This window comes from Ictidomys tridecemlineatus, chromosome 14 (assembly GCF_052094955.1).
Source record: "Ictidomys tridecemlineatus isolate mIctTri1 chromosome 14, mIctTri1.hap1, whole genome shotgun sequence".
Classification (NCBI taxonomy): Eukaryota; Metazoa; Chordata; class Mammalia; order Rodentia; family Sciuridae; genus Ictidomys; species Ictidomys tridecemlineatus.
The window spans coordinates 7,046,995-7,074,945 of NC_135490.1; the positions used below are offsets into that span (position 1 = coordinate 7,046,995).

The following is a 27,951-nucleotide window of genomic DNA, read 5'->3' on the forward strand; positions in this document are numbered from 1 at the left end:
TTATGGCATCCACTACTCTGTCATGGCTGTGAGAAGACTCCAGCCAGCTCCCCTACCTACGACCTGTGTGACCTTGGGCCAGCCACTTAAACCCTTAACACTTAAGCCTTAGTCTCCCCAGCTGCAAATGGTTATCAGTCCTACCTTTTGGAAAATTGTGAGAATTCAATGAGGCACATATCAAGGGCTCAGCACAACACCCAGCCCATCAAAATCTGTCGAGAATACGAGCTGCTGTCACTGTCACGCAGCTCAGCTGGGGCTCAGCCAGCCTCTCTGGAGATGGTCCTGCTCCTGCACCACTGCCATTCAGGCCGAGTGGCAGTCTGAGAAGGCTGCCAGACTCCGCCCCAGGCCCTGGCCTTCCATCCTTTGGCTCTCCCCAGGTCCCTGGGCATGGAAGGGCAGGGCACAGCCATGGAATTACTGGGAATGTGGGCACCAGCGAATGGCACCAGCAAGAGAAAGTGACTCTCCCTGGAGCAACCCGCAGCAGGGCTGGGAAGAGATGATGCACCAAGTCTTCCAACCTCACGAGGAGATTCGCGCCCGGGGGGGCCATAAGAAGAAAACTGCCCTCTCCAGCTGCCTTCCGTTGTACCTGATTCTTTGGGCTCACCATCAGAGCTACCGGCTTCCCTTGGCCACAGTGGGACGAGGTCCCCTGACCCACCGTGTAGCTGACCACTGGCAGTTGCCAGTCCCACCACTACCCCATTCCCACGTCAGCAGGTGGCCCCACAGAACTCAGGTACTGTACTAAAGGAGAAGCGCGGCGGCACTCAGTGGCTGTTAGATACCCTAAAGCAGGACGCACTCACCACCCCAGGCCTCAATTCTCCAGGACCCTACCCAAAATAAAAAAAAAATAGAAGCCGGGGTCAGAGCTCAGGAATGACTGGGCAGTGTCCCACCACAGACCTTCTCTCCCCAACCAAACTCTGCCACTTGGTTTATTCTTATGCCCTTACATCAGGGTTCTAAGACCTGCATCAAGGTCCCAAGTGCCGGGCCTCACAGAGTCTCAGGCAGGAAGGGAGGGGAGGCGTGGGGACACTGGGCCCTCTGAGGCACTCACAGTGTGTTCCTCCTGTTCAATCCTCCTGGTCACCCGGTAACTATCAGGCAAAATTAGTGGTGTGCTCCCATTTCAAAGATGGAGAACCTGAGGCCAAGAGTGGACAGCCAGATCCCCAGCTACAGGGACAGGGCCGGGGTGCACACACAGGTCCCTCAGCTCCAAAGTCTACGCTCCTCCGATTCTTGTTGGAAGGATCTTTCAAAAGGCACAGTCCGCTCTCTGGCTTCCCTTCCCCAGCACTGAGGAAGTGGGTGTGCCCAGCTTCATCTGTGCCTCCACGAGCAGCCCGGGCCCCAGAGCTCCTTGGGGACACACTCTCTCATCTTATCCAAAAGAACTCCCATTGTCACTAGTTAACTGACATGGTGCAAAAGGAGGTTCTGGTAGGAAACCAAAGTATTTCCCGAAATCATTTCCTGAAAAACAACTTCAGTTTTTTCTCTTTTTCAAACAAAACAGTTAAAAGCTGCATAAAACCTGCCCTACTTAGGGCTTCCGTGAAAGGTCTGGGGTTTGTAGGTGATAAATCAAAGTGAGCATTACTGGGGGACTCATCACCCAAGCACCTAATGAAGATGATCCATCAGCACCGCGGCAACTTTATGGGGCCATTCCTGCCCAAGGAAACAGCAAAAACAGCCGGGGGGGACTCCGCCGGGAATTAAATGGGGAAACAGATGATATTTAATTATATAAATATTCTCAGCAATGCTCCGAGGAATGGAGTCATCGGCTCGCTGGCTGCCCCTCATTGAACCAGGCAGCAAAAGAGATTTATGCGGCAGAGTTGGTGTTTTCATTAGAATCCACGCAGGCCGTATTTAGAAACAGGGTGCCTGGGAGCTGGAGGCTAGCGCAGGTTCCTCATCTGATACCCTAATACTTGGCTTAAAAAGAGAAGGGGGAGCTGATCTCTTATTCATTTGATATTTACATTTTATTAGGGTGATTATTATTTGGCATAATTACATACAAAGAATTAGCAATGTTAATTAATGCTGCACTAATGCAGTCCTAATTACTTCCATTTATTTCAGAACATAAATGAATTTATAAATTTGTTTATTTGGAATTCAAGTGACATCTTGGATTCACATTTTTTAAAAAATCAAATCTATTTGCCTAGCCTGACGAATGCTATAGAAGAAAAAAGTTGCCTAGAGTTTGAGCTAAATAGGACCCCCTGCAAAATCTGTGAAGTGGAAAAATAAAATCATTTTAAGAATGAGCTATTGATTCATCCTGACTATGTTCCTAATCACCTGTTGGGTTTGTTTGATATTATTTTTATCCCACTTGCACTGTAACAAAGCTGTGGTCCAAGGAGAATTCTGAAAGAACTTCTTAGCACATTTTCAACCGACAAAGCAACAAAGAAAGAGAAGAAGAAAAGCACTTGATCTCCTCACCCTGCCAAGAATTATACTGACAACTTTTCTAAGGCTTAAAAGATTGTGAGTTATCAAGTTACCTTCCTGGGGAAACCAAGGGAAACTTTATACATCTTCTTCCATATTTAACAGTGAAAGTCCATTAAGAATTAATATCCTACAAGACAAGGATGCACCTTCACTACTTTATTCAACATAGTACTGGAGATCCTGGCCAGAGCAATTAGGTAAGAGAAACAAATAAAGGACATCCTTTGTTTCTTTTTTTGAGGATGGAGCTTCATCCAAAAAAATTAAAAACAGAAGTATCCCATGACCCAGCAAGCTATACCACTTTTCAGTATTTATCTAAAACAATAAAAGTCAGCATATTTTAGAGATGCACGCATACCCATGTTTCTTAGAGCACAATTCACAATTACCAAATTATGGAATCCGCCTAGGTGTCCATCAGTAGATAAAGAAAATGTGGTATGTATATATATATAAAATAGAGTTTTACTCAGCCATACATAAGAACAAGATTATGCCATTTGCAAGAAAATAGTGGAACTGGAGAGTATCACGTTAAGGGAAATAAGCCAGAATCAGAAAGATAAGTATCAAGTGTTTCTCTCATAGAGGGGGAAAGGGGGCGGGGGAAATCATGAGGGCAGAGGGGGATTATTACAATCTGATGTACATACATCAAATTATGTACATGCATGCAAGGATATGTCACAATGAAACCCATCAGTCTGTGCAATTATTGTGCACCAAATTAAAAAGAAAGGCATTCAAATCAGAAAGGAATGCGTCAAACTGTCCCTCTTTGCAGATGACATGGTCACATATATAGAAAACCTTGAAGACTCCCTGGAAAAAATGGTTGAATTAATAAATGAATTAAGTAAAGCTTCAGGATACAAAGCCAACACAGAAAACCAGTAGCATTTCTACAAATCAGTGGTGAATTACCTGAAAAAAACATAATCAAGGAAGCAATCCCATTTAAAATAGCTACCAAAAAATAACCAAATACCTAGGAATAAATTTATCCAAGGAGCTGAAAGATCTCTGCAAAGAAAATAATAAATAACTGATGAAAGGAATTTACCAATGGAGGTAACACAAATAAATGTAAATAAATCCCATGTTCATGGATTAAAAGAATATCACGAAAATGTCCATAAATTTTATTAATATTGGTAAAATATCCCAAAGCAAACTACACATTCAGTGCACATGACATTCTCCACAGAAATGGGAAAAATAATCTTAAAATTCACAAGAAATCACTGAAGACCCTGAAGAGACAAAGCAATTTTGAGCAAAAGGAATGAAGCTGGGGGCACCATGTCAGACCTCAAATACCCTGCAAAGTCACAGCGACTAGGGCAGACTCGCAGAGCAGAGAAGGGAACTGAGAACCTGACTAAGTCCCAGGACCTGCAGCAACTGCAGGTGGAGGAATGCACTCTGGGGAACTTGGAGCTGGGAAAACTGGATATCCACGTGCAGGAGAGTGACACTCCTACTCATGCCATGAAAAATCAAGCACCGGCAAGAACAGACAAATGGGGCTCTATCAAGCTGAAAAGCTGCTGCACAGCAGAGAAAACAATCCACAGAGCAAAGGACCACTGCAACCCGTGGAAAGTGTCAGAAAGCCGTGAATCTATGGGGTTATTCCAGATCCCATCAGGAATGCAGACACCCCAGAGCAAAAAAGGAGGGGGAGGGAAGGGGAGAAGGAGGAGGAGGAGGAAGAGGAGGAAGAGGAAGAAAGAAAAAGAAAATCTGATTTTAAAATGAGCAAAAGACCTAAATAGACATTTCCCAAAAGGAGACACACAAGTGGCCCACAGACACATCTTTAAATGCTCAACATCACTGATTATCAGGGAAATGCAAACCAAAACCACAGCGAGATATCACCTCGCTCCCTTTGGAAGGGCTTTCATCAACAAGACAAAAGATAACAAGCACTAGGGAGGAGATGGAGAGAAGGAGCCTCACACACTGTGGGTGGGAAGGGTGGACAGCCACTGTGGAAACCACCATGGGGGTCCTCAAAAGTTAAACATAAAACTTCTCCATGACCCCACTCCTGGCATATCCTCAAAGGAAATGAGATCCATAGACTGAAGAGATACCTGAACTCCTGTGTCTAGTGCAGCAAGATTCACACTAGCCAAGATATGCAATCAATCTGTGGGCATCAGCTGATGGACAGACAACAGAACATGGTGCACACGCACAATGGAATACTATGCTGCCATAAAAAGATGAACTCCTGTCATTTGCCACAACATGAATGGAGCTGGAGGACCTCACACTAAGTGAAATGAGCTGGGCTCAGAAGGACAAGTACCTTGCGATTCAGTGTGTGGAATCTACGGCCCACCTTCCAGAAGCAGGGAGCAGAATGGAGGTTAGCAGAGGCTGGAGCAGATGTGGGTACAGGGCCAGCAGGGGAAGAGGTCGGAAAACAGGTAAAAAGGTACAGTTAGAGGGGAAGAGTGTAGTGCAGGGGTTCTCCTACACACCACCTGACTATAGTGATAATAATGTGTTCTACACTTTAGAATAGATGTCCTATCAAAAAAACAACAACAACAACAACAATGCATGTTTGAGGTTCAGACACACAAGCCACCCTGATTTGGTCATTACATAATACATACATGTACTGCAACGTCACGCTGTGCCCTATAATCTGTACAATGTTTATATGCCAAACCAAACAATTAACATTCCAAAACTAGGACTGTATCCTAGGAAGGAAGGAAGGAAGGAAGGAAGGAAGGAAGGAAGGAAGGAAGGAAGGAAGGAAGGAAGGAAGGAAGGAAGGAAGGAAGGAAGGAAGGAAGGAAGGAAGGAAGGAAGGAAGGAAGGAAGGGAGGGAGATCGGTCGGTCCCGTGGGAACCACTAAGCTGGCTAGATGTCCATGACCTTGTGCCCCTCTCATCTTTTAAGTCCAAACAGCACATTAATAAGATTTTTGTTGGAAATAAGGACTCTGAAGTGCGCTGACAGAGACGAGGTCCTGACAAGCTCCACTGCTCTGAGGGCCTGCAGCTCTCAGCTCTCTGTCGCTGTCGGCCACACCGAGTACAGAGCAGCACTCTACTAGAACCCACAGGGCATCGCACTCTCCAGAAACAGGAGTGCGTCCCCCACCCCGGGACGGGGATTCGGAGTCCCCTCCCCAGCCTGGCATCTGCAGCCTGGAAAGGACCAGGGTCAACTCCCCCAGCCCGACACTGTCCTTGACTTGGGGCAAGGCCGAGGGGCAGAGAGCTGGCTTGTCCTCCTCTCTCCCTTTTCCTGTAAGAAGCCCAGCCCAGGAGGGGACAGCACACGCAGTGGCCAAGGGGTGGGACACAGCAGCTCGGGGGTCCCTTAGCCCTGTGTCAGTCAGCTTTGCTGCCGCTGCGACAACCACAGAGGAGGACCAGCCTGTCGCGGGCTCGTGGTTCCAGAGGCCTCCGTCCACGACAGCGGCTCTGCCCTCGGGGCTCCAGGGAGGCAGGGCCACGTGGGCGAAGGGTGCGGAGGGCAGGGCTCGCGTGGCATCAGGAAGCAGATGCCACTCTCCAGATAGAAAACGTACCCCAGAGCCCACCTGGGCCCCACCCACCCACCCCACCAGGTGGCCCACTCGCCGCTCGGGTCCAGGATCCGACCCAGGCGTTCCCTGCGAACCCTCTGGCATCGCCTGGCACGTGAGCTTTAGGGGGGCACATCCAGACCCCAGCAGCCCCACCGCGGCCCACCACTCCGTCCCCGCAGCTGGCACACACCTCAAGCTCCACTCGCCAGAGTGGCCCCACTGCCCCGGCCACACCCAGGCTGGCTCACAACGCCCTCCGCAGTCAGGTGGCAACGAGGGGCCCTCCCTGACTCCCCTCTGGGGTCTCGCAGCCAGGCACCCCGTCAGGAGAGCCGTCCTCGGCACCTTCAGAACCCCCAGCTCCCACGAGAGGCTCCTCTCCCCAGATCTGTGCCTGTCTCCCAGCTGCTCCCCCGACTCCAGGCCACTGCACTCTGCACAGGACGCCAGAGGAACACTTAGGGCTGCTGAATCTTATCACGTCACTCCTTTGGTCAAACCCTCCAGGAAACTGTCTCAGAATGGGGTAGATGACCATCCACATGACGACCTGTGATTCCCAACATAATGGGGCACTGGACCCCTCCCCCCCAGTGCCTTAAGCCTCCTCTCTGAACTCATCCTCTCCTACTCCACCTTCCTCTCCCCTGCTGTACCCACCTGGCTATTCCCTGAAATTCTTGGACCCAGCCCTGCCTCAGGACCTTTGCACTGACATTCCCCTTGCTTAGACAAGCTCTCCCTCATCCCCCACATCCCCATATGGCGTTCTCCCTCACCACTTTCAAGGCTCTGCTGGAATGAACCATCCTCATCTGTCATCCGATTTAAAACAGCAGCACCACCACCCACTCCATTTAGGGTTTCAGGTTTTCCTTCTCTTAGAACCTTCTGACATAATACACAATACACTTAATATTTATAGTCTGACACTCCACTCCCCTTACTTAAACTTGAAATCCATGATGGCACACTTTTTACCTGTAATTCCCTGCTGGACCTCCAGTGCCTACAACAGCACCTGGAGGACAATAGGTGCTCAATAAACATCTATTAATGAATGAAGGCGTTTTGACAGATGGCAAGTCACCTTCTAGAGCAAACACCTGCAGGTTTAGAGTTTGCTCTCTCTCTCTCTCTCTCTCTCTCTCTCTCTCTCTCTCTCTCTCTTTCCCTCTCTTACACACACACACACACACACACACACACACACACACACACACACACCTGCTTTCCTTTTACCAAAAGTGGGCTTAGGAGACGGGTGCAGCTCAGTGGTAGAGTGTGGCCTAGCAGGTGTGAGGCTCCAGGTTCAAACCCGACACCACAAGAAACAAACATCATCGAGTGGCAAAAGTAGGCAGGGGTCTGCACTGGCCCTGGACACGGCTCCCTGTCTCCCGGCCCTTCTTTACGTCAGGCACAACAGCAGTTGGCACTATCAGCCTGAGCTCACCCCGTCTCCCTGCACATCCACCATCTCAGTCGCACTCGCAGGAGGCTTCTAGTGGAGAATGGAAAACCAATCCCAGGACTGGGCACTGGGGCGCTCACAGCTCCCAGGATGACATGGCTGCCCGGCTGCCAGGACGAGTGTGTGAGTGTGTGCACGAGTGAGTGTGCATGTGTGTGAGTGTGAGTGTGAGAGTGTGCATGTGTGTGATTAGGTGTGTAACTGTATGTGAGTGTGTGTGATGTAAGTGTTCACAAGTGGGAGTGTGCACAAGTATGTGCATGTGTGAAAGTTTGCGTGTGTGAGAGTATGTGTTGCATGTTAGTAACTGTGCATGTGTACATGTGTGTGAGTGTGCACGAGTGTGTGTGCGCGTTTGCACATGAGTTCCTGCTGATACTTTAACTCAAACCCAGGACGCGATCCCTCCTCACAAGCCCTTTCCACGTGCACATCCCTCTTCTGCCGCCGTGAAAGTCCTGGTTTGCACCAACCCACTCGCTCACTCTCTCCCAAACAGACACCGGGAGTTCAGACTCATTCTATCCCCACCAACATGAGCCGACCAAAAAAAAGCCAGTGTTTCTTCAGCCATCCCTTGGTCATCATACCATATGCAGTGGGCATGATTTTTTTTTTAAAAAAAGAAGACTCTGAACTAGAAGAGAGGAATTCAATGGTCTCTACCACAAAAAAATGGTGTTTAAGGAGATGGATATGCTAATTATTTTTATTTGATTGCTATACATTAAATATGTGTATTAATTTATCACACTGTACCCCATAAATAAGTACAGTTTTTAAAAATCCCCCCAAAAGCTCTTTGGCTATTAAAAAAAAAAGATTTTTAAATGATTCTGTTGATCTTGTTCTCTTAGAACGTGAATGTGAGATAATGCCAAACCATCCACACACTCAAGAGTCAAACTCTGTGATCAGCCTTCACATAAATTTACAACGCCTGTGGTATCTAAACAGGCACCGTTAGCTTTTGTAAATCGACGTCACAGAACATTTAAGACTAGGATTCCCATTCCATAGAAACAATAGATCACATTTCTAAGAAGAAAGTTAAAATCTTTTTTGAATATAGAAGTAATTTTCCTTGAACGATCTTCAAACAATTAATATGTTTGACCCATACCCACGCAATTTCACAAGAAATAGTAAAACTGTCCCATTTAAAACAGAGGTCCATTGTGCCCACGAGACACAAACCCTGCTGTGGGGCTCGCATCTCCCTGGAGCCGCCCTGGGGAGTGTCCTCTGGCGCTGGGTGAGTGGGTGGTCCCCGCTACTGCAGCTGCCCTCAGAGTCAGGAGTCACTTTTGACAGCTGCTTTTCTGGAAAGTTCTCAAGCAAGTGTCCCACCGGCACGGGTTGAAAGGGACATGGAAGAGCCGCCCTGTACAGCTGGACCTTGTGGGCTCCTGATGATAAACAGCCCCTCGTGCTCACGGCCAGAGGGCCACACCACAGCCTTCACTGCCACCAGGAGAAGCCACGAAGACCACCTGACCTCTGCCCCTCCACCTCACGCGCTGCCCACCCGGAATAAAGCAGAGAGACGGGGCGGGGCAGAAGCAGCAGAGAGGCCAGGGTGGAGTCCTCCTGGCCACGGCAAGGCTGAGCTGGAGGGGGAGGACAGGCCTGGGCCAGAGAGCAGGGAGGGCCCGTGGAGCGGGCGCGTGAGAAGCACCGGGTCAGTCACACAGAAGCCTCTGCCGCCGTGGGCGCTGCACACCAGGCCTGGTGCCCCAGATGAGGAGCCTCCCTCCCCGCACTGTCTTAATCGTGGTAAAGCACACAGCATCGGCTTTGCCATCTTAAGCTTCTAAGTACTCGTTCAGCAGTGGTGAGCATTCACATGGCTGTGGAACTGATGCCAGGACTGCTCCACCGTGTAAGCCTGAAGCTCCACCCCATGAAACAACACTCCTCAACCCGCCTGCCCGGCCACCCGCAGCCCCCTGTCCTGAATCCCCCGTCCTAGAAACTTACCGTAAGTAGAATCTTACACTGTCCGCCCTTGGGCCACTGGCTTACTTCCCTTAACATAATGTCAAGTTCCGACCGTGTGGTGCGTGTGCCAAAGGCTGGGTGATATTCCACTGTGTGCACAGACTACGTTTTGTCTATTCACACCCACTGTGGACACCCGGGTCGTTTCCATCTTCTGGTGATAGTGGATGATGCTACTGTGAACCTGAAGGAACACCATCATTTTTAACAACCTCCTTTAGAAGGTGCAGAATTACCTCTTTCTGAATGATATTTAAAATGTTTATAAAGGCACTTTGTTATTGAGCAGCGGATTCACAGAATCTAAAACACACTGGCTGTGCAGAGCCCCCAACCTACCTAGACCACAGTGGCTGATCTTTCTAGAACGCCAGCCTCAAATCAGTCTGCCCAGGATGCTTTACAGCCTGTGATTTAGATCAGTGACTCAGATTCTGTCAAGGTGATGGGAACTGGGCAGAAAGAAATCGACACCCACTAGTTCTTGGTCTTAAAAACACCTCTTTATTTCAACTCCCTCATGACTCATTAAAAACAAGCTTCTCCTCTAGTAGATTCCACATTTTATATATTAATGTTTTATGACTCAATCCAACTCTATTTTGCTTTACTTACTTATATACACTTCTACACATGTGTTGAGGCATGCAAGGTCTTCCACACATACACACATTTACACATACAGAGTTCTACTCTCTACACTTTTCAAGCTGAAGTCCAATTTAGGAAATTTTCAAGGGGATTTTCCACTTCGATACACAAAAAAATGTGCTCACGGCTTCACTGTGCATGATAAAACTGCCTGTGCAGTCACGTAGCCGCGTTTCAGAGTGGAGGTTTAGACACACAGACGAAGAGCCGTTCCAGACACACCCTCGGCTTTCTCTCCATGAAACCTAGTCTCAGGACAAACTGGCACCATAAATCCAGGAAGCAAGGGAAGGTGAGGGACACTCAGGGTGTGAGACTGCTCAGCCCTCTGTCAGACGGAAGACCCGTCCCTGACTCAAGTGCTGTGACAGGCCTCCTCACCAAGTGCCACGTGCAGACAAAAAGCAGGAGACACATTATGGACCTGCTCACACTCATCTCACCACCACTTTTCTCCAGTGATTCTGAATTCTAGCAAAATCCACCCTGACCCACCCAAGCACTTTGAACCCTTCCTTCTGCTAGAAGGTTCTCCACTCCCAGTCTCTTCCTGTCTAAATCCTCCAGGAAGCCTTCCTAGACAGCCCCCAAGTGGGCATGGTCCCTTGGTCCCCTAAGCCTGCCGACCAGGGCTCCCAGCCCCAGGAGAGGGCATCTGTGAGCCATCACCAGGCCTCGCCCCTCTCGCCCTGCTCCCAACACACTCACACGCACCGACCAGGGTTCCACAAGATCACCGGCACCAGATGAGTTCAGGCAGCTGCAAGTTCAGGACCGTGCCACATGGTACCTGTCTACAAGGGAGTCACAGTCCTGTTGCCTCTCCTCAGGCTCAGGGACAGCCTGACAGTGCTACACAGGGACACAAGGAACAGGAAGACAGATAGTGGCAGGGGCTGAAAAGAAGGGGCCTAGACTTTTAAAGCTGGTGTGCTTCTGCTGCGAAGCCTTCAGAACAAAGCAGTGAACCAGCCGGGTTTTTTGATATAAGTCAAATTACCAAGTCAGACAGAAAAACTAACTCACAGATACCTGTCAATCAAAACAGGCCATAATTGCTCTGTGAGGCTGCTTTTTTGTTGTTGTTTGTTTCTGGAGATTTGAGGTCATATATTAACACGTTAATTGAAATTTTGGTCATAATTATCATGTATTAAGCTGTTGATTACATGGTTGCATTTTGAAATTTTTAATTGGTTTGTTTCAATTGATAAAAGGTAATTTGTTTAGGGATGATGTTTAGAGTTATGTATTTAATTATCATTGAACAGATAATTAATATAGTGTAGCAATAGTAAATAATGACAGTGGTAATTATCATCGAGGTACACATATTTGTACAAATATGAGAGATGAATTTTCTCTCTCGAGTTGCTTTGGTCTCTGCTCCGGGCTGGCGCACTGGCTCACTTTCTTCACAGATGTAATTAGTGACATCTCTGTCTCATCCACTTCCTCTAATTTGAAAAGAGCTGGGAAGCCATAAGGACAAAGGACCTCCTAAAAGCCACATCACACTCCATTTTCCCCTCTCTGCAGATTACTCAGAGAGCTCCTCTGCTTTCAGTTAGCTCTCAGCATTCCCACAGTATTCCACAGACCCTTTTTGAGTTCCTATGTCCCTGGCCCAACACAGTAACCACAAGCCAAGGGAAATAACGCCCTAGATTCAGTAGAAAACTGTAGCGCTACAAGGGGCTGAGCATCAGCTACTTGTAGACCAACAGGTAAGATCTACCAAAACCTCAGTGTTTTTTAACCTTCTCTCCTGAGGAAAAAATATCCCTGATTCAGGAGAAATCATCGTGAACATCATGCACTTTGATTTCCAAGTCGTGCCTGTCCGCCATGCTGCAGACCAAGCCTGGACCCCATCACCGCCTCCCCGCTGTTGGCCCAGCAAGGGCTGCAGCAGGAGCTAGTGCAGGGCTGTGGGGCCTCCCCTCCTGGAGGTGGAGGGGTCACACCTGTGCCTCCCCTGCCCTGGCCTCCTTGGACCTGCTCTCTCCTTCATTTTCCCCTCCTTGGACGCTGCCCTCAGCACTGGGCCTAACGCACCAGCCCTTGCGGCGCCCACAGTGGAGGTCACCTTGGAATATGGCAAAATGCAGCAGAGCCTCGGAGGATGGCAACACTTACTTCCTCTTCCAGGCCCTCCAAAGTCATTTCCTCCCTCAGGAGCTCTGCACCATGACCTGGCCCTGGGGACAAATGTTGGGATCTGTGTTCAGCTCAGAGTCAGGGAGCAGAACACCTCCAGGAGTGACCTGGACCATCTCACCCCTGACACATGGCAGAACCCCAGCGCTGTGTGATGCCAGAGTCCTCTGAGCAGCACCAGCTCTGGCCCCTGTGAACTGGCGCCAGGGGCACAGTGGAGGGCCATTCCCTTCCCAGACTTCCCTGGGCGGTGAACACGCCGTTCTTTTTACTATTTGCAGTGCAGTGCCTAGAACTGGGGGGCAGTGGCCAGTCTCCCCTGTGCACCCTTCCCATCCTGCCACCATGTGACTAACAGCATCTGTCACAGTGGCAGCGCGCCACTTTCAGTCTGGGTCATAAAAACATGCTGACTTTCACCCACTCTCGGGGCGCTTGCTCGTGGGGCAGCCAGCACCAGGTTGTGAGCACACTGGGGCAGCTGACGGCCAGGTCCTTGCCGGGAGGTCCGAGCCAGGTGAGTGAGCCCCTGAGGAGGGACCTCTGCTCCTTTTGCAGACTCCCTGGTCTCCAGGACCAGCCTCTCTTGGGGCCAGAGCCACCTTTCCCCGTCTGTGCTGCAGCCTGCGTGTGCTTGGACTGCTAGTCTCTCAAATTCAACACACGCAGAACTGAGCACGTCATCGCTCAGACTGCCCGTCCGGCCTGTCCTCATCTGCTCTGGCTCCCAGAAACGCAGCCTGGGAAACTGAGGACCCCTCAAACCCTGTCTCCCACCTGCCCCCATCCAGGCGGCACCAAGCCCTGGACAGATCTGTTTCCTCGGTGTCTCCCCTCTGCCCGCTTTCCACTCACTGAAGCCACCGCTCAGGCAGGGCCACTCGGCCTCCCTGATGGACACACACACACACACACACACACACACACATGCACACACACACACGCGCGGCTTGTGCAGACCTGTGCCTATATATGAATCATTTTTAAATTTCTACCACCGTGGGCAGGGACAATTATATGAACACACACACAAGTACTCATCCACTATCCTGTTCCTCAGAACAGTTCAGGGAGACCACATACACAGATTTCTTTCTTTTTTTCTTTTAATGAAGGACTTTTGAAAGTGGACAGGCCACATGTTCACGTCCTCAGAACGAACGCAGCACAGGAAATCCAAGGAGGTGCCCGCCCTGCGGACTGGGCGAGCTCCGCGGGCCCCTTCAGAGGGGCATGTGAGGGCACAGGGCAGGAGAGGCGAACTGCACCGGCTGACAGCTCGGGCCGTGGCCGAACCGCTCGCCCCATGACCTGGACGCCACCTTCCGAGGAGAGGAGCCACCCCAGAATCGTACACAGAACTTTCAGAGCCTCTCGTGCCTTAGCTCAGCCTTCGTCTGTTGGTCTTTCTTTTCCAGCGTGAAGCTGTTCTTCCAATTAATTATTTTATTTCTATTGTTTGTTTTAAAAGGCAAAAGCCGGTCCCGATGTGGAACAGGTGCCCGCATCTCCAGGACGGCTCTCTGCTCACACTGTCGGCCCTGCCGCTGTCACTGGAGTTTGACTTGGCTCTGTCAGTGAAAAATTAGACTTCATTTCAGTATGCTAATAGCAATCTCTCCAAAACAATGTAATCAAGGCCTCATGTGCACCTATAATTTCATCCTTGACATAAGCCTGACAGCTATTTATTGTCTGAAAGGGAAAGCCGGGAGGGGGAGGGTGGAGGCAGAGGGACTCTGACATTCCCCCCTCCCCCAAAACAAACCCAGCAGCTTTATGTTTGAAGGCAGAGTCTTTGCAAAGTCCAAAAAAATGGCAATAATCATGGGGTTTACATATGTCTTGTCTTAAGCAATCAAGACAGAGAGTTAACAGAGAAGCACATTCAGATGTGCCAATTCCCAAACTGCCCACCTCTGATGAGCCAGCTGTGAGCCGCAATTGTCACATTATAATTTAGGCAAAGGGAGAAAAAAAGGCATCAGAATACACACTGGATCAACATAATTATTCACAGCAGGGTGCTGCAGAATTAATTTAGCCAATCAGAACGATACTTGGGGGCTGGGCACATTGCAGCGATCAGGAGAGAAGGCAGAAAAGGGGAGAGGAGCGGAGGGAGCGGCGCTGTTTTCCACACCTGATAATATTGGGATCATCTGATTCTGGAGATGTTTGAACACATGTATGTGCCGCGTTGCTTCCTTCACATTTATTTACAAACACCTAGACAACACTCACACCATGCCAGTCACCAGCTAAGCACTTGACAAATACCAACTTCTCTGATCCTCTGACTCAAGACAGCACTATTATTATTCTCGGCATACATGCTGAAGCCCAGAGATGAGCTTCAAAAACTGGCCAAGGACACACAGTGAGAAAGGGGCAGAACAGAGAGAGAGAGCCCAGGCAGTCTGCTCCAGAAGCTCCGCTACGGACCAGCGAGGCCGAGGGGCTCCTGGTCATACACAGAGCACATGGAGCCGGGGATGGGTACATAACTGGTGACCTGTGCAGCTAGCACTTCACTCCTATAAGCTGCTTTCCCAAATGGCAGCGCTCGGGCACCACCACAGGCGTCTCCCTCACCTGGCCTTCCAAACTGGGAAGAGCTGCTGCCCCGGAGCCCCCCAGTGCTGAGGATGGAGCCTCAAAGCTGGGGTGGCACCTGGCCTCCCTTCCAGACAGTTTTCCTATTTGAAAGCAGCAGACAGGAATCCAGAAAGAACTGGAAAGAAAGGAAAAGCTGCTCCAAGAATCAAGGCTCAGTTAAATGCCTGGCATCAAAACACAGAGGCAAGGACCAAAGGAGAAACTAGAGGTCACGCTAAGCTTCGTGCCTGTATTCACATCTGCGGAGTCAGGTGACCATGACATGAAATGACACCTTTCTCAGGGCACAGTTCAATTTTAGACTAAAGTGGTCCTCTCACTGCCCTGCCTGGACTTCTGTCTGAGGGCAGCTATCAGAGGAGCCAGGAGGAGGCCTAATTCCCTTGTAAAAGTTAGACTTGAGCTTGCCTTCGCTGCTTCTGGTAATGGGCAAAATGACAGGGAGCGGCCCAGGGTTTTATGTCTGGCAATAATGTTTGATCTATGCCATTGTCAATGAGAACTGTGATTTAATCCATAAGGATATATAGAGCCTGGTGATGAAAGGGGAATAACGACAAATCCTGATTAACAATGCTGCTACACCAAAGCGGGTTACCATGGTGACGGGGCTGAAATTATACAACAAACTGGGATGCCATACCAGGCAGATTACTCCAGAAAGGGGCCCTTTTCTGAAAGCATTTGGCTTTCTGTGTTCTCTTAAAATTAAGATGCAAGCATCTTACTTTCAACTGGTATTAGCTTTCCTCTCTTTTCCCTAAATGCCCCCTTTTCAGTGGGTCTCGGGTAATAGGAGGGATAGACACGGAGGCACAGGAAATGCAGCAAACAATTAAGCACACTGCAGCCCCTCTCTCCCCTGATAGGGGAGGACAAAACAAAATTACCACGAGGGACCTTTCTTTCACATCATTCTTTTGATAAAATTGTGCTTAATTCCTTGGCCGCAGAAAGAGAGGAATCAAAACATGTCCCGGTGAAATATTCTACTTCTCACTCCACATAGCAGAGTTTTCTGAATTCGTAGGAAAGAGGAGTAATAGAGATCAGCAATGGTACCTCCTTTGTTTCCAAAGATGTTAAATTTTTAATTAAGGTTTTAAAAAATAAGAATATGATTTTAAAATAACATCACTTTCCAGCATTTGCTCAAAATAATAGCCAGAACTATTCAATTGGGAGAATCTGCACTGGTAAACAGCACTTCAAAACTATTATGATTGCAACTGATTTTGGAGAAGAACCTTTATAAAATAGATCAACTAGCCTAGGAAAAATGTACTGCATTTAAACCTCATACTCGATGTCCTATGTCAACTACAGAGGAATATCAAGTGAGGCATTTAAAACAAACAGAAAAGTCAGAGCCTAAATATTCTCTTCAAGGAAGCAAGATCTGTAAGATAGAGAGGCTAAAGAAATTTAAACACGGAAGACATGTAATATATTCCTCCTCTAAAAATAGGAAGGAAAAAAATCAGAGCCTCACATTTCTTCAGAAATGCTGTGGTTCTAGAAGTCACATTTCCCTGGGGACTTGGCAGAGGCTTTTGGTCACCGAAAGGCAGTGTGGCCTCATGGAGACCAGAGCCCTGGGCACCAGCTGGGTCCTTTGTCATCTGTGACCCCTCAGTCAAGCCGTCCAGCCCTTTGGGTTCTGGTCTCCCCATCTGGGGAATGGGAATCGTTGTCTCTACCTCGCTTGCCTGGAGACATCTATGAGAAAACTAGTAAAACACTGCACATAAGAACATTCTGCTCAGTGACGGTTAAGGATTATCATTTACTTGTGTATTTTGGGTGCTGGAGATTGAACCCAGGACACTTTACCACTGAGCTGCATCCCTAGCCCTTCTTATTTTGAGGCAGGGTCTCAATAAATTGTCTGGGCAGGCCCAGAATTTAAATCCTCCTGCTTCAGCCTAGGATTGAGTAGCTGGAATTACAGGCATGCGCGCCACGGCCGTGCTGATGACGATCACGTCTTGCATTTCCATCATTCAACACTTGCTGCGTGCTTTCTCCATGCTAGGCACAAAGCAGTCACGATAATCCTGGAACACATTTCCATGTGCAAAATCTACTGCCGAGTTTCCACTATCTCTAGCAAACTCACTTTGTCGCTTTAACTTTACACCAGGCCAAACTGACAATTTTTTTTAAAAAAAGCAAGCATTTGCCAAGGGTGAATTCCTTTCTTCTGGCCCCATGGGTATACCTTTAAGAGACATAAACCAGTGCTGGCTGCTTGAAAATCCTGATACAAGTTGTGTGCGTGACAAGTCAGAAGGCCAGGACGTCAGCCTTGCAAGCTCGGCGCTGGGGCTTCCATGTGCTCTGTGTCTTGCCTGCCACTAGGACCCTGCACTTCCATGTGGCAGAGTGAAGGGGTGGGGAGAAGGCCAGGCCTCTGCTGGTGACATCACATGTCCTATCTGTGTGGCTTTTCCCTCCTGAGCCAGACTCCTTGGGTTCAAATCCCAGCTCACCACTCACCAAGTACGTGCTACTGTGCAGTCACAAGGTCCGTCTCCTCACTGCTGAAATGGATCACGGCAGCAGCACAACATAGATTGTCATTAAAGGCAAGGACATAGAATGAGGCTGGGCACAAAGTGAGCTCTTGGTGAGAGCAAGCTCCTAATTCTGTGGGTGCTCAGGACTGGGGGGCCTCCAGGAAGGCGAGCGGGTTCCACAGGTTGGCACAATGTTGGTGGACTTCAGGACAGGACCTTTGCCACTGCACGCCTGCCCACCACCCCTTGTTCTCCAGTGTCACCAGCCCTCCCTGCCACCCTGTCAGCAACCTCAGGCTCGCTCCTGCGCGCTCAGCCCGTTTCCCGCTTTCCTCTCCCTCACGGAGTCTTTAGTCCTTTCTTTTATTTCCTGTAAGTCTTGTGTACTTAAGTGTGTGTGCGACTTTGTGACCTTTTCTCTTTCCTCCTCTTTATTTTCCTCCTCGGTTGCTCTTAATTTTTAATTTTAGCATTTATTACATAGTTTTCTGTTGTCTGTTCTTATTTTTTTCAAGCAGAGAAGTATAATACATTTCCCTCTTAAAAGAAAGTTGTTCTTTACCTAGGAGACCTTGACCATGATTTCTGAATATTGGTGACTTCTGATAGAAAAAGTGCTCCCCACGCCTGCTACAGGAAAATCCCAATCATAAAACAGAAGAGCTGGGCGATTTCACGTGTTACCAGGGAGTTTCTTGGGGGTTCATTTGTTCGTTCATTGGTTTGGTTTGGCACATTGGGCCCCTAGGGCCCTGAAGCCAGCAGTGGGTGAGAAGAGGAATCTGCTCCCCAGCACTCAGAAGATACCTGCTCTTCTGACACAGCTTTCAAGAACACACCTCTCTACATTCTATACGAGGGACACATTTATCAATGCCTGCGTCATTCCAAGACTCAAAAATCTATTTTTTAAAATAAGAAGTATGTAGAATATTGCTTTTCCACCCAATATTGGATAAGTTCTTTAATTCATAGCTTCCATGTTCTTTAAATATATTGGAATTTTGGCCCAATTAACATCATAATCTTCAATTCTTTCTGGTGAAATGTCAACAGTAGGAAATTCACAAACATAAACTCAAACCTAAGTAATCTTCAGCATTATCTACTCAAATATAGAAAGTCCAGATTTCACTTTTTAATATGGTAGCAATTAAAACCTTCAAAATGATGGAATCTTGGAACTCAAAAGGACAGGGTGGCCCCGTGGCCGTATGGAGGTCCCTTCCTCAGGGACCAGAACTCAGGAAATCAGTCTCAACCTAGGAATGGGGAGCCCAGGGAACCCCTTCTTCACCAGCTCCCAGTGACCAGCTCTACTGGTGTGACTGCTACTATTGAGGCTGTTCAAATAAATCCCATCTCTTCCAACAAGTCCCCGCCCTCTGGGCGCAGCCCTGTGCTAACACAGTCACACCAAGATAGGAGTGAGGGTTTTATTGCAAGTGGCTCTTCCCCAATATAACTGCAAAATAACTTTACCTTTGGGTAAAGACCAAGGAGTGGGACAGCTGGGTCAAATGGTGGTTCCATTCCAAGTTTTCCAAGGAATCTCCATACTGCTTTCCAGATTGATTGCACCAATTTGCAGTTCCACCAGCAGTGTATGAGTGTGCCTTTTTCCCCACATCCTCGCCAACACTTACTGTTGTTTGTATTCAGAATAGCTGCCATTCTGACTGGAGTGAGATGAAATCTAAGAGTAGTTTTTATTTGCATTTCTCTAATTGCTAGAGATGTTGAACAATTTTTCATATATTTGTTGATTAATTATATATTACACTGAACAGTGTCTGTTCAGTTCCTTGGCCTATTTATTGATTGGGTTATTTGGGTTTCTTGTGTTTAGCTTTTTGAGCTCTTCATATACTCTAGAGACTAGTGCTCTATCTGATGTACGAGTGGTAAAAATTTGCTCCTAAGATGTAGGCTCTCTATTCATCTCACTGACTGTTTCTTTTGCTGAGAAGAAACTTTTTAGTTTGAATCCATTCCATTTATTGATTCTTGATTTTCATTCTTGCGCTATAGGAGTCTTATTAAGGAAGTAGGGGCCAAATCCGACATGATGGAGATTTGGGCCTACTTTTACTTCTATTAGATGCAGGATCTCTGGTTTAATTACTCAGTTCAACAGTCCTTGATCCACTTTGAGTGGAGTTTTGTGCATGGTGAGAGATAGGGGTTTAATTTCATTTTGTTGCATATGCATTTCCAGTTTTCCCAGCACCATTTGTTGAAGAGGCTATCTTTTCTCCAGTGTAAGTTTTTAGCACCTTTGTCTAATATAACTGAAATTATATAGGTTAGTTTCTGTGTCCTCTATTCTGTTCCATTTGTCTACTAGTCTATTTTGGGGCTAATACCATCCTGTTTTTGTTACTATTGCTCTGTAGTATAGTTTAAGATCTGATATAATTATGCGACCTGCTTCACTCTTCTTGCTAAGGTTTGCTTTAGCTATTCTGGGTCTCTTATTTTTCAGATGAATTTCATGATTGCTTTTTCTATTTCTATGAGGAATGTAATTGGGATTTTGATTGGAATTGCATTAAATCTGTATAGTGCTTTTGGTAGTATGGTCATTTTGACAATATTAATTCTGCCTATCCAAGAACAAGAAAAATGTTTCCATCATCTAAGGTCTTCTTAAATTTCTTTCTTTAGCATTCTCTTGTTTTTGCTATAGAGGTCTTTTACCTCTTTTGTTGATTCCCAAGTTTGTTTGTTTGTTTGTTTTTTAGGCTATTGTAAATGGGGTAGTTTTCTTCATTTCCCTTTCAGAGGATTTGTCACTAATATACAGAAATGCCATTGATTTATGGGTGTTGATTTTATATCCTGTTACTTTGCTAAATTCATTTATTAGTTCTAGAAGATTTCTGGTAGAATTTTTTGGATCTTCTAGATATTGAATTATATTGTCGGCAAATAGTGCCAATTTGAGTTCTTGTTTTCCTATGTGTGTACCTTTAATCTCTTTTGTCTGTGTAATTGCTCTGGCCAGTGTTTCAAGGACTATGTTAAATAAAAGTGATGAAAGAGGACTTCCTTGTCTTGTTCCAGTTTTTAGAGGGAATGCTTTCAATTTTTCTCCATTTAGAATGATGCTGGCCTGGGGCTTAACACAGATAGCTTTTACAATGTTGAGATAAGTTCCTGTTATCCCTAGTTTTTCTAGTTTTTTGAACATGAAGGGGTGCTGTTTTTTGTTGAGTGCTTTTTCTGCATCTATCGAGATAATCATATGATTCTTACCTTTAAGTTCATTGATGTGGTGAATTACATTTATTGATTTCTGTATGTTGAACCAACCTTGCATCCCTGGGAAATAGCATACTACAGGGACACAGCTACATCAATGTTTATAGCAGCACAATTCACAATAGTTAAACTGTGGAACCAACCTAGATGTCCTTCAGTAGATGAATGGATTTTTTTTAAAGTGGCATATATACACAATGGAATATTACTCAGCATTAAAATATAATAAAATCATGGCATTTGCAGGTAAATGTATGGAGTTGGAGACTAGAATGCTAAGTAAAGTAAGCCAATCCCAAAAAAACAAATGCTGAATGTTTTCTCTGATATAAGGAGGCTGATTCATAGTGGGGAAGGGTGAGGGAGCATAGGAGGAACAGAGGAACTCTGGATAGGGCAAAGGGGAGGGAGAGGAAGGGAGGAAGTATGGGGGTGGGAAAGGCAGTGGAATGACATGGACATCATTACTCTAAGTACATGCATAAGGACACGAATGGTGTAATTCTACGTTGTGTAAAACCAGAGATATGAAAACTTGTGCTATATATGTGTAGCATGAACTGAAATGCATTCTGCTATCATATATAACAAATTAGAATAATTTTTTAAAAGGTTGGGAATGCAGCTTGGTGATGAAGAGCCTCTGTGTTCAATCTCTAGTACCAAAATTTTTTTTTTAAATAAAATTAATTATCTCATGAAAAATGAATAAATAAACAAATAAAAATAACTGCAAACCAAATTAGTGGCAAGCAAACTCTTATCCCAAAGATGATTCAGGAGGGGAGAAAATGTTTTTAGAGCCTTTTATTCCTTTCAAAAATGCAAACAGCCTAATTTAGCCTTGTGGGAAAATACACAATATTCTTACAATTCAGATCACCTACTATATTGAACAAAAAAATTGTCATCAGAAAGAGACATATTTGAAAAGCAGCAATAAGAAAGCAGCCTTCTAATTTTCCATCCCGGAAGGGTAACAAAGGCTGCGTATTGGAAGCTGGTGGCCCCATGTGTCCCGTGGGCCACAGGCTGCTCACCTCTGATGCTGTGGGCAGTCCTGTCCCACCTTGGGCCTCCCTCACTTCTTCTGAGTCACTGTGACACCCGTATACTCCCCTGGGGCTCCCAAACCTTCTAACATCAAGCCCTTCTTTAGACAGCCCCTGCCTCTTCTGCAGCCAATTCACCAATGAGTCAACCCTCGAAGTTGGCCCTCGGGTTCCCTCTATGATAAATAGAAACACTGGCAGTAATAAGCCTTTGCTATTTTTCTCCCAGGGTCACAGAAAAATAAATAAATAAAAAGAAAGAAAAACTTTCCTCTAAAATCACAGAACTAAGTAAGGGGTTACTGTGTCTGTAGGGTTAATGAATCTACGTACTGTCGTCTAGAAAGAACGCCAGGGCAGAGCAGCCTCACACCCAGGCTCTGGGCTCCTGTGCCCCTCCCCAGTGACACTCCAGGTTTCATCATTTGGTGCCCAGGGTTCTGCTATGGTTTGGATGTTAAATGTCCCCCAAAGACCAATGGGTGAAGACGGGTCCCCATGGTGTAGCCATTGGGAGGCGATGGAACCTTTGGGAGTGGGAGCTCCTTGGCCACTGGAGACAGGTCTCAGATGGGACTGTGGGATCCCAGCCCCTTCTCTTCTCCTTTCACTTCCCAGCCACGAGGTGAGCAGGCTGCTCCACTATGTGCTCCCTGCCATCACCATCTGGCACCCCCAAAGGCCCCAAAGCAAGGGGTTGCCTTGATCATGGACTGGAAAGTCTAAAACCCTGAGTCAAAATAAACCTTTACTCTTTATAAGTTAATTATTCAAGTATTTTGTTTTAGTGACAAAAAGCAGACTAATACAGGTTCCAAGTAAGTTTCCAATGAGAGGTGTGTTCTCCGACCTTAGAAAGATTTGAAAACCACTATATAAACTATGCGATGGCTCATTCCTGCTAAGCTTATGGTCAGTTCCTTCTAATGGGTTAGTTCACCTATTAGGAAATGATTTTTCGCTGAATTCTTTTATTTTCTAGTATGCCACAAGCTTCTCAGAATGAAACAGGCCCAAAATAACAGAATAAATGCTGATTCCAAATGTACATTTGAGGCAGCCCTTTTTGCTATCAAAGAAGGCAGTTAGGAGCTTCTGAATGTCAAAAGGATCTTTCAGATGATTGCCATGAACAATGGCAGGCAACAGGAAGGTCCTAAATTAAACAGACCCATAAATAACTCCTCCACACGATTACACAAACACAGAAACCAGACTTGTAAAAATATACTTTTGAGAAATGAAGGCAGAAACACTATTTTTGAAAGCCAGAGTCCAAAGGGAAGAGGCAGCAAGGACAGTTCACTGAGCCACAAGGACAGTTTGCTGTGCCCATGAAACTCGTTCCATCTTCAGGGCACGATGAGGATTTGAGAGGGACATAAATGCTAGTCCCTGGCCAACATATCCCAGGGCTTCGACAGAACTGGACAGAAATATGAATGTGGCCCATCTAGTAGGTGAAGGGCAAACAGTCTTTGGGGACTCATGGGAACAATGACGAGAGGCTGTCCCAGTGGACTGTCTGCCTCCCACAGTGGCTAGGCAGTGAATGAAAATTCAGTGGGGACAAAGGACAACGGGGGAGAGTGGAATAGAATGTTCTGGAAGCCACACAGTGGCCTCACCTCCCAGGGTCTCACTTCTGTAAAGCAAGGCAGCGCCACTTCCCAGCCCCCAGGATCCCACTGGCCCGTAGCTCTGGGGTTTTAGGGGAACTGTCGAGGATTTTGCCCTTGTGCGTGGCTAGTTACGACTGTGCAAAGCCTGCACTAAGACATGCCAGAGCTGCAACTCCAAAACTGTGTCTGCCAGTCTGGGGCCACGGAGACAGAAACCCATCTTGGCTCACAGCAGCAGCATCTCCTGTGGGTCCACAGGGCTCAGGAATGCAGAGAATGCCACTGTCAACTCAGAGAACATCACTGCCAACTTGAGAGCAACACTGACACAGGTAAAAAATTAAAATCCCTGCTCTGTGCTGACCAGCCAGACCAGCTCTGTGCAGCCACCCGCTGGCTCCAGGGAGCTCCACTTAGAGGCAGGGCCTGAAAGTCAAGTGACATTGCAGGTGGAGATTATCCAGGACTTCTTAAAAGGAATGAGACTTGTGTATTAAAAGAGCAAAATATAAACACTGAAGGGTAAGTACCGAGCCCTGAAACAGTGCCTACCTCGTTAGTCTTCGCCTGGGGTAACTCTGCCTCCATTTTCCTCCCCACCTTCAAGGAAAACCAAGGTCGGATGTTGCACCAAATTTAAATGCAATTGTGAGATTTGTACATTAAAGTTCCCCACTGGTTCCCCTGGCAACAGCTCTAACTTTCATCACCTACCCTGGATACAGAGTCCTCCAGCAAGAGTTCTTGGGGATTGATTTCTTACAAGGCCTGCCCTGCAGGCAGCACACAGCGAGTGGACCAGCATTGGAACAGAACGTGTAATGACATCTTTACACAAAGAATTAAAGTGGGCTCTTCACAGACACACTTCAACCACACATTTGGTTCAGGTGCTGTGACACGCCCTCCCTCCTGAACGCTGCGCCGTTACCTCTGTTAGACAGTCGGCTTTGCACTGCCAGGCTTCAGAGCCCTACCAGAGCACAAGTCCAGACTGGCCCACGGATGGCACAGCAGGCACAGGCCATGGTGGACTTCACCCAGAGCCCAGGCAGAACAACGAAGCTCTAACCTAAGGATCCTCCAGCAGGCAGGGCTGGCATGTGTGTGACACCAGCGTGAATGTGTCACATGTCACCCATACTTAGGAACAACACTGACTCTGGTATAAATTAAAATCCTCACTGTGTGCCAATGCATTCGGCCCGAGCAGCTCCTGTGCACAGTGTGACGCTGACTGCAGCGAGCTCCATGCTGAGGGTGCAGACTCGCCTGCCACGCGCTGGCCAGCCCTGCTGCGGGAGCCATTCCTGTTCTTATTTCCTAGTGCAGTGGGAGTGACCAACTTATGCCCAGAATTCCTAGACATTCCCCACCATGGAACAATAGACAGGTCCAGAGAGGGGGAGAGAGAACGCAGGAGGCCAGGTGGCAAGGAAATGCATTTCATAATTTATCCCAAAAGCAGTTCTTTAGGGCAGGATGTGAAGTGCAGGGTTAAAGGCCAGAGGGTGCATCCAGATAAGGGTCAGCCTCAGAAAAGCACCTCACGACAGCTGCTCCTGCTTCCTGGTCACTTGCCAGGTGCCCATCCAAGCCCAGAACTCGACACCAGTCATCTATTTTAAGCCAAACCCCAGCCCCCTGACACAGTAGTCCTTTCTGCTTTTAGGAATGCCAGAGCTCAGGTGTGGACAGGTCCAGGCTTGAAGGACCACACAGCTGGTAGGCGGTAACACCCAGGCTTGGAACTAGGCTAAGTAAAGCAAACAGTGTCCAGAAGGAGGAATCTTAAAACCTAGTCCCCAGGAGCCCACCACTTGGCACCCGTGCAGCACTGGCCCCAGTGGGGAGCCCAGGAGCCAGGGCACTCTGTGGACAGTCTTCTCTTTGTAACACATGACAATAACAGGATTCTCAGAGAGTGGTCATGAGGACCCAGGGGGCTAGATACACAGCACTCAGCAACTCCGACTGGTGCTCTATCAGCAAGAGCCCACCCCACCCACGTCTCCCACCCTCACTGCCTCCCCAACAGTCCAGGGGAAAACTCGACTCAAGTGCACACCTTATGACAGTGGATCCAGGGCCACTCCCATGCCCAGAGGCTTTTCTCCCCTGGGTTGGACAGTTCCAAGCCTTCAAAGGTGCTCCTGGAACACTCAGCTGCAAGGCAGGATCCCACCCAGTGCTCCTTACAGGGAGAACAGGCTTGGCCTGTTCTAGTATCTTCTAGCCCAAATGGTTATATGTAAATGACCAAAGTCTTATTCCCCTAAAGTGTGGGATCCACCCAGACTGAAAACCAGAAGTGGGATTTACCCTGAAAACTTTATGACTCTGGGTGAACTGCGGGAACTTTGCCTCTTGCATTGTATCTGGCACACTGCTCTGCACTGGTGAGGGGGGACTATTTCCCTCTAGGCGACCTGTGAAGGGAGATCACCATGCCAGTCTTCCCTGTCCTTTCCTTTTCCTTTACTAATCAATTAAGGCAACAAAACATTTGATAGAAAATCATATAAAGGCTTATAAACCAGGCTTAGTGGGTACCTGTAATCCCAGCAGCTAGGGAGGCTAAGGTAGGAGGATTGTGAGTTCAAAGCCAACCACAGCAACAGTGAGGCACTAAGCAACTCAGTGAGACCTGTCTCTAAACAAAATACCAAAAATAAGGCTGGGATGTTGCTCAGTGGTCAAATGCCCCTGAATTCAACTCCTGGTACCTCCACCACCACCAAATAAAAGACTTATAAACATCATTCAGATTCTCTCTTACATTCATTACTTTCTCTTTATGTAACTGGTATTACCATTAAAGTAAAATCAAATTAAATAGAAGATGTCACTGTGGTTGCTTAAGAGATTTGGGATTATACTTGCTAGAAAAGTGATCTCCATGATCCTGCTATTCCGGGAATCCAGCTCAGTAACACGCACAGCATCAGGGTCTCTGGTGGCTGGCTGCCAGGTGGACACTGGCATGGGTGGTAAGGGATAGCAGGATCTCTGGACCTTCCAAACCAGGAGCCAAGGGGGACTTTCAGGCACTAAAATGTCTAACAAGTTCCCGAGGAGTCATTGTATAAGGACCAGAGTTCTAAACCTTGAAAGCGAATAAGTCCAGGTTCTTTCTCTGAATGGTGAGCAGCACACACCAGGAACCTGCTAACCTCAGCTGTCCCATCATGTCACTCTAGCTGTAACCTTTGTGAACACTGTTCCCTGAGAAGGAGTGCCCTCCCCTAAAATGCAGCCTTCTCTTTTCCGGCATGCTAATTGCTACCTGCCCAAATCCTGCAGTCTTGAAAACAGTTAAATACCATCTCTACCCTCTCCTTGTGTAGCTTTCTTTGATCATATCAGCCAGAAGTAATTTCTTCCTGGCTAAATTCCCATTGAATTTGTGCTTTATTTGCAACATTGTCACCTTCCCCTTGGCACTGTGGAGGACACTCAGATTCTGCTCACCTTGCAGCCACAGGACTCAGCACATGGTAGGTGCTCTAGGAAACAAACAAGAAACAAAGGGACCAGGGGAAAAGCAAGAACGCCTGTCCTCTCTGATAACTTTTATAGTTCTGTAGTTTGCAAAAACAAGCTGAGCTTGCTCCACAGACCATTAACATTTCTATATCCACACTCAGCCTGCTAATAAAAGCATGCGGAGGATTCTTAAAGGCCCTATAAGAAAGGTTTTATATCCTGGCTTTAGCATCGTTGGCATCTGTGGCATCTAAACCTGAGAAGGCGATTCCTCTGAGGTGTCATTAGCTTTCTGTGTGCCTTCAAAGGCTCAAAGACAATTTGCTGGACCCCTCTAAGAATGCCAGTTTCTTTCCAGCCACTGCAAAAATACATCTTAGCTACCACTGGAATTGTCATTTGCTTTCTATGCCTTCAAAAGCGCTGTGAGAGACACGGCCCTGTGCTATTATTGGCACTGTCGGTTTCCCTGTGTAATATCAAAAGAGCCCTCCAAAGTGTCTTTGTGTGTGCTGTCTCTGTGTGTGTGCATAGTGACGCTCAGATTATTTTTCTGGCGAAATGCCTTGTCCACAAAGCCAACCCAATTTTACCTAATAGCTTCCCAGTGAAAGAATGTCTAGGGGGAATAATTCAAACAGTAACAACCCTTATTTCACCCATGCCGATAGAAAGAGAACAATGATAGCCATGCCCTGAAACCTAAAATAATATTCCCATGTAAGTTTCAACTTAACATATCCGGAATCTCACAGTGGGGATCAAGACTCAGTCAACATTTCCACTGAATAATAGCCGCAGCCAGAGCATAGGCTCTCTGCCGTCCCCTGCACAGCTGCTATCCTTTAGGACACAACTGTGAACAGTCCCTCCTTCCAGGTGCTGAGGATTTATTTCTGCACACTCTAAAGAGCAGGTTTCTCACTGACAGTGCTCCTGGCATTTGGGGCAAGATAATTCTGTTTGGGACAGGGGGAGAGACTGTCCTACACTAAGTGTTTAGCACCCCTGTAACATCACTTACACTCCCCAGTC

At 47.3% G+C, this 27,951-nt stretch overlaps 1 protein-coding gene across 6 annotated transcripts in view; it reads right to left on the bottom strand.

The window, feature by feature from the left end:
- The window catches only part of Msra (methionine sulfoxide reductase A), a 326,527-nt gene that overhangs the window by 234,028 nt on the left and 64,548 nt on the right, over positions 1-27,951 (bottom strand). Inside the window, exon 1 of one of the 6 annotated variants that reach the window (XM_078030800.1) lies at positions 627-631. The exons of the other annotated variants lie outside the window; for them this stretch is intronic. The gene's annotated coding sequence lies outside the window, so the exon portion shown is untranslated. Of the gene's footprint in view, positions 1-626; positions 632-27,951 lie in introns of those variants that run through there. 6 annotated transcript variants of the gene reach the window in all.